This window comes from Manis javanica, chromosome 1 (genome assembly GCF_040802235.1).
Source record: "Manis javanica isolate MJ-LG chromosome 1, MJ_LKY, whole genome shotgun sequence".
In the NCBI taxonomy this organism is placed as follows: Eukaryota; Metazoa; Chordata; class Mammalia; order Pholidota; family Manidae; genus Manis; species Manis javanica.
The window spans coordinates 204,231,854-204,247,377 of NC_133156.1; the positions used below are offsets into that span (position 1 = coordinate 204,231,854).

Genomic DNA, 15,524 nt, shown 5'->3' on the forward strand with positions numbered 1-15,524 from the left:
CCCTCTCATTCTCCTTCTTTGTCTTTCTTTTCTCTCTCTCTCTCTCTCTCTCTCTCTTTCTCTCTCTCCCTCCAGTCATGGTTCTTCTGAGCAGGCACCAGGCTTTCCAGAAGACGCAAGTGCTAAGCTGCCCAATGGGAAAGCGGAGGAGCTTATAGAGGGGAGGGAAAGGCAGGAAATCTGAGGAGCAGCAACTAGGTTGAGTGCCTTTGAGGTATCTTCCAGGAAAAGCTCGTGCTCCATCTAAAGGTGGTCGTGGAGCCTTAAATCTGGTTTGAAGGTGGAGTTGAGTACCCCCACACCCATGAATGACAGTGGGACTCTCCTTGCCCTTGCGTGGCTGCCTCAGATTCAGAGGAGCTAGGAGACACAGCAAAAAGCCACTGTGTTCTGGTGGTCACCCTGGCCCTCGTCTTCCCCCAGTCTTGAGGCCCTCCCTTTGCTTCTGCCCAGCTCCACTGATTCCCAGGATCTAGGGCTGCAACAGGGACTACCAGCCAGCAAACCAGCATGTGTGTTGGGCTGAGGTGAGTACACTGGGCCATCTCAGCCTCTGACCTCACCCAGGGGCAGTGGCAGGATTTCTGTGCAGAGATGGTTGGGGAGGCAAAGGGTCTTGAGGCTGTGAGAACATAGAGCTTTGCATGGGATTGAGAAGAGCCTTTTCTCAGTACTGGGAAGGTACCTGGAGAGAGTGGAGAGAGAACCAAAGCCCCTTGGCCCTCATTCAAGCCAGCTCTTGGCAGCCACCACTGCTATCAGGCCTTGGTCCCAGAAGTTCTATGCTAAACCCTGCCTTTCTCTAGCCAACTGCAGGTCTAGTCCTTCCTCAGGAGAAGCTGGGCCTCCTCCTCCAGCCACCAGTGGCTGTGGTGGAGGACACTCTGGACCCTCTGTGAGTGTCACCTCCTCCCTGAGCTTAGGCAACCCTCAGCTCACGGCTAAGCTCCCAGCTCACTAGCAGGTCAGCAGTGACTGGTGTACCTGGGCCCTTGAAAGACCAAGCTCTGGGGGACCTGCTTTGTCTACTTCCCCCAGATCCCAGAGGACTCATCCCCAGGGACCCCAGCTGGATCTTCCAGCATCTTGTAATTTCAAGTTTTATAGTATCTGGATACAATGTCATTATACAGTTGATTGAACAACACAGATCTAAATTGCACAGGTCTACTTATACTGGATTTGTTTCAACAGTTGGAAAATTTTTTGGAGATTTGAAACAATTTGAAAAAATCTTTTTTCTAGCTTACTTTATTATAAGAATATAGTATATAATATGTATAACATACAAAATATGGGCTACTCAACTGTTTAGCTTATCAGTAGGCCTCCAGTCAACAGTAGGCTATTAGTAGTTAAGTTCGGGGAGTCAAAAGCTATACACAGATTTTTGACTGCTAAGGGGGCCAGTGTCCTTAACCCCTGAGCTGTTCAAGGGTCAACTGTACACATAGTAACAGATATTGCAGACCGGAAAGGGAAGGTAGCACAGAGCAGTGTTTCTCAAACTATAAAGTGCGTGTGAATCACTGGGCTCTTGTCAAAATGCAGCTCTGCTCAGAGACTGCATTCCTCAGAAGCCCCCAGTGATGTGCATAATGTTGGTTCTCAGAGTGCACTTGGAGTAGCCAGACTGCAGAAACGTGGCAGTGAATCAGGGACTGACAGCTACACCCAGCTGTGCCCCTCACTGGCTGTATGGTTTTGGGAAGGACACATCACCACCTGGGACCTCAGTTTCTCCATTCCTAAAAAGAGGGAGTGCCTGGAGTCACTAGGTCGCTTCCACCTCTAGCGTTCTCATGTCTTGGAGGGCTGTTCACTCACATTCTCTGAGTGCACTTTAGTGTGGACTAAACACACCAGTTCTGCAGCCTGCCTGCTTAGGTTGCAGTCCTATTCACCACTTACAAGCCACATGCTCCTTGGTTTGTACCTCTCCTCACCTCCGTTTCTTCTGAAAAGTGAAGATAATGGTGGTTTTTGCCCCGTGGAGTTACTTTAAGGATTGAATGAGCCAGTCAATGTGTGCAGTACCTGGCAAGCCCTCAGCAAGCATCAGCTGCTCAGAGGTGGGCTGGCCTCTTGATGAGCCCTCTGCTGTCTCACTGCAGGACGGAGAACTGAGGCAGTGTTCATCCCCTGCAGCTCACCCAGCTACACTGCTCTGGGCAGCCTTTGGGGTCTCATCCACTCCTGCAGTGTGGCATGTGCCACACTCATTGGCCACTGTCTCTGGGGTGTGTGGCATTCTACGCTGTGACATAACTGGTCTGGGAGGGTGCTTTTTAAAATGTATTTTCTTTGGTTCCTCAGCTAGAATGTCTTAATAGTTCCACATATGTGTGTGCTCTTTAATATTTTTAAAGAACATATTTGGTTAATAACTAAATGAGTGATTGAGTGGTGGTTTAGACCAGTGTCCCCCAGTATTTCTCTGTCCCCCACTGTCAGAACAGAGCCCCCTGTGCACCCTCCTGGTTTCCCAAGTGGGCTGGGGCCTCTTGGCAGTGCTTAGGCTTTGGAGACGTCATGGAGCTGAGGCCAGGCTCCCCAACCCCACTTCCTCGAGGTGGATCTGGTGCAGGGGGCCTTGGATGGAGACTACTGGAGGCTAGCATTGCAGCAAACAGTGCTGTTTTGAGTAGGGGCCAGGTTGCTGCTTCGGGCCCCTGGGACCAAACTTCACCCTATGCCCTTTACTCTGGGGCTACCACAGCTCCCCTGATGGGTGGAGAAAGCATTTCCAGTCAGAGGCCTTCTAGGGCAAGAGAAAGGAGTTGCGGGCCTGCCAGCATCTCCCCTCTCCAGACTCCACCATGCCAGCAACCAGGGCTTTTGTTTTAGGGAGCAAGACGCATAACTGAACACCTTTGGTCTCATTGTCTCCCGCCACACACAGCATGTCATGCTTGCTGGTTTACTGTGTTTTCACCCATGTTTATTCAGGAACCTCCTCAAAACCCTAAGACAGCATAGAGGAAGCTATTATCCCATTTCAGAGATGAAGAGCGAGGCTCATAGAGGTTAAGTGATTTGCCTGGGGTCGCACAGCAAGTGAATTAATGGCATGCTGGAGGGTTCAGGGCTCCTGACTGCTCAGCCTCTTCTCTGCTGCCCCTGAGCTGTGCATTATCCTCAAGAGGGAAGAATCACAGCCCAGTCTGGAGCCTGCTGGGTAGTGCGGGTGACCAAGGAGAATACTGAGGGCTCATAGTGCTCAGCACAGTTTGGTTGCTCAGATTTGGCTGTGTTGTGCTCTTGCAGCCCCAATCGTTACACTGAATTGAAGGTTGCCTGCTTTCTATCCTTTACAATCCTGCTGTCATCTGTTGGAGCCTGCCAGGCAGATGAGAGAGGGGAGACAAGCATGATGCTCTGTGCAGTGTTCATTAGAACTCTGAGAGCTTGTGCAGAAGGGAATTTTGGAGGCCCACTGCACCAAGCTTCTGCCCAGAGAAGGGGCCCGTGACCTGGGGGCCCTCTGCCTTGCACTTGGAATAGCAGCAGTGAACATGGGGAGGCAAGAACCAAGAACCAAGTAACAGCAGCTCTGCAGCTGAGCACACCACACCAGCCACGGAAGTCTGGAGACCCGGCCAGCTCAGGACTGGACCTCTAGAGGGCCAGTACGTTTGTGAGAGACTCTGTCCAAGGTCAGGTCCTGGGGGCAAACCTGCCCAGTTGTTAGGGGAATGCATAGAACAAGCGGCCGCCAATGTACACCCCTCTTCTGGCCATCTCTTCCTCCCTCTCCCTTCCCCACAGCCCTCACCCCCGAACTCCATGCACTTTGAGCTTCCAGGCCTTTGCCCATGCTGTTCTCTCCACTTGGAATGCCCTTCCCTTTCTCTCCATTTTCTACCTAGTGAACTTGGTCTTCAAGGTCAGCTCAAATGGGGCCACTAGAGTGAGACCTTCTATGAAGTCCCTCTTATGGCCCCCAGACCTGTAATTATTTGTTCCTGTGCCAGTTTCCCTGGCAATTATGCAAGCCTCTGTTCGGTGGGGTGATGTATGTCAAAAGCTGGCTCAGCACCCTGCACACAGTAAGTGTCAGAAACCACTTTCTTATTCCTCCAGGTCACGAACTATGTCTTAGTCGTGCTCGTCGCTGTTACAGTTAATAACAGTTATAGCCATTATGTCAGCAGCCGTGCATTGACTGACTGCTCTGAAGTGAGCACTGTGTCTGGAGATGGAGATAATTAAAGCAAAGAAGTAGTTTCTGTAAATCAGGGGGCATAGTGCTTGGCACAAAGTAGCTGACTAATCAACATATGTTGAATGGATAGAACGCATAAATGAGTGTAAGTAACTGAAAACCTTGGACTGCTGAAGAAAGAAAGAAAGAGAAAAAGAATGGAAAAGGCTGGGCCCAGGCTGGGCTCCTGGCACCTCCCAGCACCTCCCCCTGCCTCCCAGCCCATGGAGTCGGAGGGGCTGGCTGTACACTGGCCCCTGTACTGGGCCATTGGTTAAATGATCTCTCAGCAGCTGGCAGGTGTGTAGCAGGCAGCCAGCTCATTCTGGCTGAGGATCCCCTGGCTGACATACTGCCTCCGTGGCTCTCTGAGTCAGCTTGGTCCTTGTCTACCCTGCCTGGGCCCCAGCAGAATCCTTGGAGTGAAACCACACCAGGCACTTCTGAACCTCAGCTCCTGTTGCCCCAGAAGGGGTACCCGAACAAGGAGGCCAGGCTTCTTGTCCCAGCTCACCCACCGACTTAGATTTGCCACCTGGCCCTGGCCACAGCGCTAAGGAGGCCCTGCTGAGTTCTACCCCTGCCCTGTAGTGCTACCTTCTCCCTTCACCTGCCTGTGGCACAGCCCTGAGAAACCAGATGTTGGTTCACAAATTGGACAGAAGTTTTAACAGTCAGTTCCACAATCCAGAAAAAGAACACTCCCACCCAGACAACGCAGCACCATCACAATGTTTCCAAAAATACTCGGGGAGGCTTTTATTGGTGTTGGGTGGCCCAGCTCTCTGGAAAGTTTCAGTTGAGATAGACACTAACCCCAAATCGCACTCCACATGACTTTCCCTAATCCTTTCCAGTGGCCAAGACCTCATCCCTGCTGCCAAGTGCCCTGAATTCTGAACACCTCCTGGTGAGCTGCTAACACCAGGACCTGCCAGAAATGCTGCAGGACCGGGGAAAGGAAAACACAAAACTGTGCCCCTGTGGAGTGTGCTGGCATTTCCTGTGGGGGCAGGGCACATTTTAGAGACCATGCAGTTTTGATAGTTGGATTCTATTTTTAAATGGAGGGTGAGGAAGGGAAGCTGAGATGGCACGTGAGCCTTTTCTGGAGGAGATCTGGAAGCCCAGGGCAGCAGGCAGGGAAGAGGACTCTGCCTCTGTCAGAGCCGCAGTGGAGCTGCAGTGCCTGACCCTCCCAGCACCTGGAGTCTGCCCCTTCTGTTCCCTGCTGTGTCTCTCAGTCCTGGCACAGGACTTGGCACATGGGAGGGGCTCCAGGAGTATTTATGGAATGAATGGCTGTTTCCAAGATTCTCAATTCTACCTAGGCACTGACTTAAAAAAAAAAATGAAAGTCTCCTCTTAAATATCAGATGATGATTCACCTTATATAAAAAAGCTTGAGTTTGCAAAGGGATTCACTCCAGGGCTTCTGTAGGTAGCCAGGCCCCCAGTGCATTTAAAGTAAGATGCAACATGCAGCCAGTGTGTCAGGGACCCAGCAGCTGCGTAATAGTCCCTTGAACAGCCATTGTCACCCTCACACAAGCTTCAAACCCCTATGGCAGCACAGTCCCTAATGTTAAGGGATTGTGGTCAGATTAGTGAACAACACACAATGCCCAATGGGTGATTCAGAAGTGTGTGTGACAAGAGCTGAAGAGGGTGGTTCACCTGTGCTCGTGGAGGCTTTGGGGCCTGCCGGAGCAGTCCAGCCCACTGGATTGTAAGCCTCCTGCCCAGAAAGGGCCTTACAAAGCTCCTTGATAGATACTGTTTAGCCAGGCTAGTGGGTATTGTTTGTGTCTCCATTTTAAGAATGGAGAAATCTACATTACCAAAAGACAATTTGCACCATGACACAGTGGTCAGGGAGAGATTGTTAAGGGCCCTAGTCCCAGGTTTGAGTTTTTGCCATCATTCATCAGCAGGCTTGCAGGGCACTGCTCTGCAATCACTGAAGTGTGGCTCAAAGCCTTTGTCTCCACCCCTCTCTAGTCTCCTGTGCATGACCATCCAAGACCGAGGCCTCACATTCCTTGCCTGTCTCATCTACAATGTCTCTTCATCCACTCCAGCAGGTACTCTGTTCTACCTACATCCTTACTACAACCAGTAACTGCCCTACCTTCAAAGTTTTTGACTCCAAACATCTCTCCTTCTGACCACCACCTCCCATCCTTCCAGCTCTCCTGCTCTATGGCCCCAATGTAATAATATTGGACCTCATGACCTGCAGTCTTCTGATCTCATATTTCCATCATCTTCTTTGGGCCTTCACTTATTTTCCAGTCCAGCTTAGATATACTCCCTCTGCTGAGTCCCTTAACTTGCTTGCTCCTCTTTCCCTGGGCTGTACCCCAACCTGCAATCTGCCTCCATCAAAATGCCAGCTTTCCACCTGTTCTTCACCTGCACCCCAGCAGCTGAATGTAGCTGGAGAAAATCATGCAAAGATACTGCCTGGTCCAACTTTACTTATTTATTTATGAAGTCCTTATTGTATTTTTCTATTTTATTTTTTGTAAAAAAACATTTATTTAAAAAATTTTTATTTCATCATTGATTAACCTTTTGCTCATGTTCAAATTTAAACTAGTCTTTCATGTCTGCCTCATAAGAGAAAACATGAAAAACTGCCTCTGTCGCAGTTTCTAGTTTTTCAAGTGCTCATGTAGTAGCAACTGGCTCAAAATACTGCTTTGTGATGTGGTACATATATACAATGGAATACTATTCAGCCATAAGAAAGAAACAAATCCTAGTATTTGCAACAACATGGATGGAGCTGGAGGACATTATGCTCAGTGAAATAAGCCAGGCAGAGAAAGACAAGTGCCAAATGATTTCCCTCATCTGTGGAGTATAACAGTGAAGCAAAACTGAAGGAACAAAATGGCAGCAGACTCACAGACTCCAAGAATGAACTAGTGGTTACCAAAGGGGAAGGGTGTGGGAGGGTGGGTGGGGAGGGAGGGAGAAGGGGACTGAGGGGCATTATATTTAGTACACATGGTGGGAGGGATCACGAGGAGAACAGTGTATCACAGAGAAGGCACATAGTGGATCTGTGGCATCTTGCTGCACTGATGGACAGTGACTGCATTGGAGTATGGGTGGGGACTTAATAATATGGGTAAATGTGGTAACCACATTGTTTTTTCATGTGAAACCTTCATAAGAATGTATTTCAATCATACCTTAATAAAAAAAATACTGTTTTGTTTCAAGGCATGCAGTTAAGATGTATCTTCACTGATGATAGTAATACTTCCATTTGCTTCCTGAGCTGTCAGGTCACTTTCTCTATTAGACAGTATATACAGTAAAGTGTCATTTTCATAGGTTGGAAAACAATACCCTGGTTGATCCGAGGTGTTTCTTTCAGGAAGCAGTGATGTATGTTTACCTTCTTCCATGTGAGTCTTTGACTGCTTGGGATTCGAACCTCACATGACAACCATAATATCTACATTGGTGAATGTATATTGGCCTCCAAATGAAGTTAACCAGTTTCACTTGCTGATAGAAATGTAAAGCAAGTTCTGACTTTATTTTGAGGAGATCACATTTGTGTACATCCTGCATGTGGACACATAATTTCTCAATTGTTTCTGCTTGCTTTTCACAAAATAGGCAGACAGCAGAGACAGGGTGTTCTTCCCAATCAGACTAGTCATCTTCCTGATGGTCTAGCAGCTCCTGATCATCTCCCTATTGAACTTTTTGCCATGATTTTTCAAGTTCCAAATAATTGATGACATAAAATTGGTTGTATTCTCTGTTCTTAGGATTGATCCTATGATGCTGTCTTTTCCTCATATGATCTTTAAGTTTATTTTTGTCCCTTAAGGTTTACTCACAGTACAAGCAAGCTGTCAAGGTTTTTCCATATTGTACATAGAAATTAATGGTAGTCTACAATGTATCTGGCAGTCCAATGTTGAAAGCATGTTCTCTGGCCATGCAGTTCAAAAGAACAGATCTTTCTATTCTTTTTATGTCCCTAGGCAAGGAGGACACAAATAGGAGCCCCAAACATTGATAATGTTACATGTTGAATGCATTGTGTTCTCTTGGTCCTTGTCTTCTCAAAGGGAAGAATTCAGTCAAGAGAACAGATAGCAAGTAGAAGCAGCAAGGAGTTTATTAGGTTAAAACAAAAGTGCACTTAGAAGGGTCCAAGCAGGCAACTCAAGAAGATTCAAGTGCTTGGTCCAACTTTAAATCAATGTCCCTGGGTACTAGCTGGACACTCCAACTGGCAGGCCCTCCTACTAACTTCCTGCTGTGTCTGTTCACCACTCATCCACCCTCTTCCCACCTCCGTCCCCCATACCACTCACTCTCTGCTCACATTTCATTGAGAAAATAAAAGCAATCAGACAGGGACTCTTATCCTCACACCCTCAAATCTACTCATCATACGGAGCTGCTTTCTCTCTTATCACAGCAAATGAAGCACCCATTTTCAAATACCTGCTTCACTGGGTCCCATCCCTTCTAACTTTCTCGAAGACTCTGTTTCTTCCATTACCCATTCCCTCACATTGTTGATTTGTCTTCCATCAGGATGCAAACTGCTATATTTTCTTCCTTCTTAACAGACCCCTCCCTTGACCCCTGTATCATCCTCCAGCTGCCTCCCATTTCTTTGCTCAAAAGAGTAATCAATGTCTCCCTTTCTCCCCTCCCTTCTCTCTTGGATCCACATCAATCAAGAGTCCACCCCACTTTTCCACTGAGTCTGCTCTTGTAAGGTCCCCATAAGCCTCCTTCATGCAAGTCCAGTGGTGACTTACTTGTCCTCATCTTACTCAGCATCTCAGCAGTATTTGACATGGTTGACCATTCCCCCTTCTTGACAGCAGTATTTGACATGGTTGACCATTCCCCCTTCTTGAAATCCTCTTTTGTCTGGGTTTCTGGGACACCAGGCTCTTCTTTATCCTTACTGACTGCCTTCCTCAGTTTCTTTTGCTAGAACCCCTCCTCTGTGTGACCTCCTTTTGTTGAGGTCCCCATAGTCAATCCTCAGGCCCCTCCCTCTGGACTTTTTCCAGACAATCTCATTTCACCTGTAGGGGAGGAAAATCTTTTTCCTCTATCCTTTATGTTCAGTTCCTGGGGCCCTGCATATTAAACTGATAAAAGACAGATTAACAGGAGGAAGGGAAAGGCTTGTTATATATCTATATGGAGGCCTTTTTAGAAAATAATTGAATACCCAAAGAAACAGTTAGACCAGGGGCTTATATACCATTTTAACAAAATGTAATAAATTGTGGAGAAGTTATAAGACAAAGGAAAAGGGGTTTGGGCTCCTAAGAGTGGTAAATTGTGGGAAGGTAAATATATAGGGAAACTAATGAAAGATAAGGGTTATGTTAGTAAGGTTTGTAAGAGACTCAATCTTGTGCAGTCTCAGAGTGATAAGTGTCTCTGGACATTGAGTTCTACTCTTTCTGGTACAGCTGAGGGGAGAGGAAACACCTTCAAAAAGGGAAATTTATACCCTGTATTTAGGCAGATATCTAAAATATTTCTCCATTGCCTTCAAATCAAAACAGTCCTATGCCAAAGTTGCATATTTTAGGTTGGCATATTCTGATCCCATCACATCCCATAGCTTTAAACCCCATCTATTTGCTGATGACTTCCAGATAAATAACTCCAGTCTTCTACACTAAGCTTTAAGGCTATAGATCCAACTATCTACTTAACATTTCCATGTGGATGTCTAATATGTATCAAAACTTAAAAAAAAGCAAAATGGAACTCTGGATTCCTGTCCTATCCCAGTCTTCCTCATTTCAATAAATGACACCAACATGAGGAACTGTCCTGATTCCTCTTGCTCCACAACCTACCATATGCAATCCACCAGCAAATCCTGTCAGTTTTGTCTACAAAATACATTCTAATTCCATCCATTCATCTTCATGCCCATCGCTACTGGTCTACTCTGACTGCGACCATCCTCTGTTGCTAGGGCAACTAAATCAGTCTCCTAACCAACCCCAGCTTCCTCTCTGTAGCTTTTTCTTTTTTTAATTAAAGTATCGCTGATACACAATCTTATGTTGGCTCCTCTCTGTATCTTAACAACCTCTTCTCCACAGAGAAGCCAAAGAGATCTTAAAATTTATAAATCGGATCAAGTCATTCCCTTGCTTGAAAACTTTCAGTGATTTCCCATTGCAGGAAATCTGACTCCTCACCATGACCTGCAAGGTCCTGTGTGGTCTCACCCTACTCCCTCTCAGCATCACTGGTACTGCTGTCCCCTTTGCTCAGTTCACTACAGCCAAACTGGACTTACTAGACCTCAGGGCACCTGGACTTGCTGTTCCTGTTTCTTGGAGCACTGCTCCCTGAGTCTTAGTATGGCTGACTTCTCAGCCACATTCAAGCCTCAAGATCAAAGCTAAAATGTCACCCCTTGGAGAAGCATTCTCTGACCACCCTCACTACCCAACTCACCCCCAGCTATTGTCCATCACTCTTCTCTGTCTTATTAGAGCTAGTACCATTTTCATAAATTATCTGGTTCCTGTATTTGTTTGTTTGTTTGTTGCCTGACATCTGGCCACTCCCTACTCCGTGAGAGCAGGGTTCTAATCTCCCTCATCCACTGCTATATTCCCATTTTAGCACAGCACCTGATGTTTGTTGAACAAATGAATGAACTTCCAAAGTTTCAGTGTTAACTTCTATAAAATGGGAGCACTAACAGTGCCTATCTCACTTGGTTGTTGGAAGAATTATATGAAACAATGAATGTAAGTGTTTAGTCTGGACCTGGCATTTAATAAGCACTCTATTGTAAGCTAGTGCTTTTATTAATAAACAATTTGGCTGTGGTCACACAGTGAGTGGCAAAGCTGCACACTGAGCCAAGGTCTCTGACCCCAGATCCTTTGCTTATTCCAGTGTGTGTGTTGCTCCCTCTTGGGATGCAGGGTAGGTGGGCCTGGGGAAACAGTGTGAGTGAGGTCAGGACCAGCCTGCCTTCAGCATGCTAAGGAGCAAATGACAGATTGAGGTCATATTAGAGGGGCCTGAAAACCAGGCTGAAATGTTAGACACAGTGTGGGGAACAATAAGGAGCCATTATATATTCTTAAGCAGGAGTGTAATGTGATGATGAGTGTTTTAGAAGAGCATTCTGGCTAATTAGTCACTATATAGTGTGCCATTAAATCAGGCAATCTAGTTAGTCTAAATTGTCAGTCTCTTGACTGCCTGGAAACAACCAGATAATTGTAAAGTCCCTTGTTTTGGCTCTTTACCTCCAACACTTAAATCAGCCCACTACCAGCTGTCCCCTTCACTTTATGGGGAGCCTACATGTCTCTGTAGGTGGTAAATCTTTGAGGAATGTGTGCTTGGTTTGTATATTCAGCTCTGAACTGCAATATGATTCCAAACTCATTCAAAAGGATTGCCAATGTGTATTGTTTCTTCATGAGCTCTAAGTGCCTCATGATCTATGATGGTTATAATTTTATTTTATAGCTGCTGGTATACACATTTTGAACAAAGCAGAATTTGGCATGTTAGACTTGGCAGCTATATACAAATCTTTCTTGCAATGATGTCTGCCTTGCAGGGTTGTGGGGAGGACCCTCACATAATAGGCTGAGGGTCAATAAATGTTCATTCATTTGTTTATGTGGCATTGTAGGATGCTGCACATTTATGTGCAGAGTGAATGGGGTGGAGGGGTCTAGGGATAGGGGCCAGGGATCCTGTGGCCTTTGGAAAAGAACAGAGGAGAAACTGTGAGAAATGTTTTCAAGAGCCAAATGGTAGGATCTAGTGAATGATACTCAACATGACTCAACACAACCTCCACTAATCTTCTCAGTCTTCTTATTGTCTGTTTTTCCCCACTTCTTGACATCAAGGCCACATATGAAGATCCAGGAAAAGGGGCTGGCTGAGGGCCCGTTGATCTCTATGAGGCATCCAAAGATTTGTGTGTGTGTTTAATAAAGGAAAGAAGGCAGTATAAGATATGCAGCCACAGAAGAGATAGGGAGTGAAATAAGGCTGAGGCCAGAGGGGAAGGCCCTCCTCCAAAGCTGAGCTCAGCAGAGCAGTCCTCCCCTCCCTGCTCAGAGATTGCTGAGGGCAGCCTCCTGTACTCTGCAGATGAGAAAGGCACTGGGGAACGGTAGCAAGAATGCAACAGAGGTTGGTAGGTAGCACTGGCTTTAATTCATGGCATCTGTTTCCCTAGAATCACCTTCACCTCCAACTAAATCCCCACTTTATTTCTTTTTAAATGTGTTTCTATAAAACTTCTTTTAGAGCTGTTTATAGCTGAAGGTCACCCTAGCTGCAGACTTGGAGCTGAATACTCTGATTAATTCTATCCCAGTTCCTGACCCTACCACCCTCTCCAGGTCTGAGAAGGAGAAAGGAGATGAAGCAGACCATGCAGGGAGAGGCCCGACTTCGCTATGTAATATTATCAAATAAACCAGCATATCAAGGTCATGGATCTTTTCCTTGTAATGTTTCCAGGCTGTCCAACCCCAGAGTGGTATCACTACATTTAAAGCCCCTCCCAGCCCCTTTGAGCTATGCACAGGACACAAAAATGCATCAAGGAGTTCATAACTGGAAGCTCCATAAAAACTTGAGGTATTGATGCAGTGTGTGCATGTGTGATGGATTTCATATTCTACATACAGGATTGAACAAGCAGACAAAATCCCCAGGGAATGGAGCTAACTGAATGGGAAGACAGTCAGTAAACAAACAAGTGTCAGAAAAGAAAAAAGCAAAGAAGATAACAGAAAGTAGTGGAAATTGGGGTGCTATTTTTGATAGGGTGATCTAAAAGGCTCTCTGATGACATGACCATTGAGCAAAATGTGGAGTGAAATAAGGAAGTGACTGGCTATCTGGAGGAAGATTATTCCAGCAGGTGCCAAGATCCCTAAGCAGGAGCTTGCATGCTTTATTTGAGGAGCAGCAAGGAGGCCAGCATAGCTGGAATAGCGTTTGGAGGAGGGTCATGTGGGAGTGTGTTAGAATGTGAAGTCAGAACAACAGCCAAAGAAAAGATCATGTAGGGTTTATGGGCCATGGCAAGGCCTTTGGATTTTACTCTGATGGAAATGGGGAGCCAAGGGAGGGTTTTGAGAAGAGAAATGAGATGATATGACATATTTTAAGATCACTCTGGCTACTATTCAAGAAAAAACTGTAGGGGAGTAAGTACAGAAACCAGTTAGGAGGCTTTTGAAATATTCCAGGTGAGTGATGATGACTTAGACCAGAATATGATTGGCAGAGTCAAAGAGAAGTAACTGGCTCTTTCAGAATATCTTTCAGAAAAGATACATTCACTGGGTATAGAAATCTAGGTTGAAGGGTTTTTGTTGTTTTACTTTCAACATTTTAAACTAATTTTAAAGATAATTTCTTGGTTTGCAGGGTTTCTGACAAGAAGTTTGAAGTTTTTATCTTTGTATATATGTAAATAATGTGCCTTTAATCTTTGACTGCTTTTAAGTCATCTTTGACTGCTTTTTTATTTGACTGCTTTTCTCTTCATCCCTGATTTTTAGCAATTTGATTTTGCTGTGCCTATAGTTTTCTTTGTATTTATTCTACTTGGGGCTTACTGAACCTCTTAGATCTGTGTGTTTATAAATTTTACCAACTTTGGAAAATTTTTGACCACTGTTTCTTCAATAATTCTTTTTTTTACCCCCCACAATCTCTTTTGGACTCCAGTGACCATATGTTAGACCACCTAATACTGTCTCAGTACCTGAGGACCTTATCTTCTTTGTTTTTCAGTCTCTTTTTCCCCACTGCTTCATCCTGAATAGTTTCTATTGCTATGTCTTCCAGTTCAATCTTTTTTTTTCCTGTAGTGTTTATTCTACTGTTAATTTCATCCAGTGAAATTTTCATTTCAGATATTTTTTAATCTCCAGAAATTCCACTTAGTTCTTTATTTTTTACATTTATCACCTTGTTATGTTCATCTTTTCCTTTAAATCCTTGAAAATGTTTAATATATTTATAACAGCCATTTAAATGTCTTTGCTAATTCCCTAATCCTTGGCATTGCTGGGTCTGTTTCTATTTACTGATTTTTCTCTTCTTTGTGGATTACATCTTCCTACTTATTTGCATGTCTGATCATTTTTTTATTATGGTAATATTTTTATTGTGAGTTTGACATTTTTTATATTTGATTATGTTGTACTCCCTTAGAAGGGGTTGGATTTTGTCCTAGCAGACAGATAAGTTACTTATAGGCAAGCCCATGATCTTTTCCAGACTTTGTTTTTAAGCTTTTTAAAGGCAGACCTAAAGGAGCCTTTTTTTAAAGACTAGCTTAGCCACAGTATTAAGACATCACCTTTTTGGGGTCTCTACTAAATATCTATGTATTTAGTGAAACCTTTGCACCCCGGTTGATGAGGACTTAAGTGATTCCTGGCTCTGTGAAAGCTCTGGGAATTGTTTCGCTGATAGCTTTTGGGAAACTGACTTTCCTGGAAGTTGCAGGGGGGATTTTGTGGGGGTTTTTTTGGTCTTGAGGAGTTTCACCCTACACCCACAGTGACTGTTTTTCAACCAAAGATTTAGGGAAACCCCTATGCAGATTTCTGGAGCTCTTTGTCATGGCAGTTCCTTCCTGTCCAGTATGCTATCCTGGCAAGTACTGCCTTTGTTACAGCTGCCTTACCCTCCTTGGACTCAAATCTCTGTCTCATCAATTCAGTGAGACTGCTGGGCTTTGTTTCCCTTCTCTCAGGGATCATAATCCTGTAGTATCTGTTTTACAGTGCTTGAAAATAATTGTTTCATTAGATTTTTTTCAGTTTTCTAGTTATTTATGGTAGAAGGGAAGTCTGTATTCAGCTACTCCCTCATGGTCTGAAACAGAAGTCAGTGGTTAAGTTCTGGATATGTTTTGAAGATACAGTGGCAGGATTTGCAAGTGGATCAGATATAGGGTGTAAGAGAAAGAATCAAAAAGGACTCTAAGACTTTTGACCTTAGTAACTAGAATAAATCTGCAATTTACTGAAATAAGGAAGGCTAGAGTAGAATCAAGAAGGGGAATGATTAGTAGGGACTTAAGAATCAAAAGCTCAGAATTGAAAATATTAATTTTGAGATATCTCAGGCTTCAAGTTGGTTGTATGTTAGGCAGTTGGATATGCAAGTGTAGAACTCAAGGGAGAGGTTGGGTCTGAGATACAAATTTTGGCTTTTTCCACCTATAGACCACTGATTCTTAATCCTGGCTGCAGTGGTATTAAAATCACTTGAGAAACTT

General features: G+C 45.0%; 1 protein-coding gene and 1 pseudogene across 1 annotated transcript in view; one reads left to right on the forward strand and one right to left on the reverse strand.

Moving 5' to 3' along the window:
• KCNK12 (potassium two pore domain channel subfamily K member 12) overlaps positions 1-15,524 on the forward strand; it is a 60,866-nt gene that overhangs the window by 7,116 nt on the left and 38,226 nt on the right. The window lies entirely within an intron of this gene.
• LOC108391855 (zinc finger protein 277 pseudogene) lies at positions 7,280-8,741 on the reverse strand (annotated as a pseudogene).